Source organism: Theobroma umbraticum, unplaced genomic scaffold (assembly GCF_002168275.2).
Source record: "Theobroma umbraticum cultivar Fairchild unplaced genomic scaffold, ASM216827v3 scaffold_44.0, whole genome shotgun sequence".
Taxonomy (NCBI): domain Eukaryota; kingdom Viridiplantae; phylum Streptophyta; class Magnoliopsida; order Malvales; family Malvaceae; genus Theobroma; species Theobroma umbraticum.
Window position 1 is genome coordinate 13,275,756 of NW_018397255.1, and position 937 is coordinate 13,276,692.

The 937-nt window shown below is 35.3% G+C and overlaps 1 non-coding gene across 1 annotated transcript; it reads left to right on the forward strand.

The window, feature by feature from the left end:
• Positions 1–493: 493 nt before the first annotated feature.
• Positions 494–599, forward strand: LOC149527670 (small nucleolar RNA R71). Its single transcript, XR_016350813.1, has one exon. It is a non-coding gene; the product is annotated as a small nucleolar RNA R71 (small nucleolar RNA).
• Positions 600–937: the final 338 nt, after the last annotated feature.

The window sequence follows — 937 nt, forward strand, 5'->3', positions numbered from 1 at the left end:
CTCACCTAAGGTTGAAAACTTAGAGAAGTTTAGTCATGGAGTGAATGAAGATCCTTGATTGCCACCCTAAGTAAAATTTGGGTAATTCCTCCACTCGGGATTATAAATGTTGTTTTGCTACCATTTTACCATAAACTAAACTAACTTCATACTTACAGGACAATGCTCTGTTAAGTGCTCATCTCCACAATAATCACATATAACAAAAGGGCTTTGAATAGAATAAACACTAACGGTCTCATTGTTCTTCGTAAGACCAACTACCTAAGTATTTAAGGCATTAATTGTATCCAATTCAAGAACTCCAGCCACTTTCCTAGGTAATGACTTCTTAGAGTGCCATTGATAATTGTTGGATGCCATTTCTTCTGAAAGGTCATAAGCGTTATTAATAGATTTAGCCATCAAAGCACCACCAATTATGGCATCAATAATAGATCGAATAGGATTCAAAAACCCATTATAAAATGTTTGCACTTGTAGCCACTTGGGTAGATCATGATGTGGGCATCTTTAAAGCAAGTTCTTTCACTCTCCCAAGCTTCGTATAAAGATTCAAAGTCAAATTATGTGAAGGATGTAATATCATTTTTCATTTTTGTCGCTTTTGCCAGAGGAAAGAATTAGTTAAGAACTTTTGCTCAAAATCATCCCATGTTATGATAAAGCTTGTGGGAAGAGAATCTAAGCAAACTTTGGCTTTAACCCACAGTGAGAAAAGGAAAAACCTCAATTAGATAGTATCTCTAGTGACCTCGTTGTGCTTGAAAGTATCATAAATCTCCAAAAGTAGGAAATATGAGCACTCAGATCATTATTTGAGAGGCCTTTGAATTAAACAGACATTCAAATCATTTGAATAGTGGCCAACTTAATCTCAAAATTGTTGGGTTGAATTATTGACATGCAAATGGTGGAATGAAGTCCTTGGACTAAC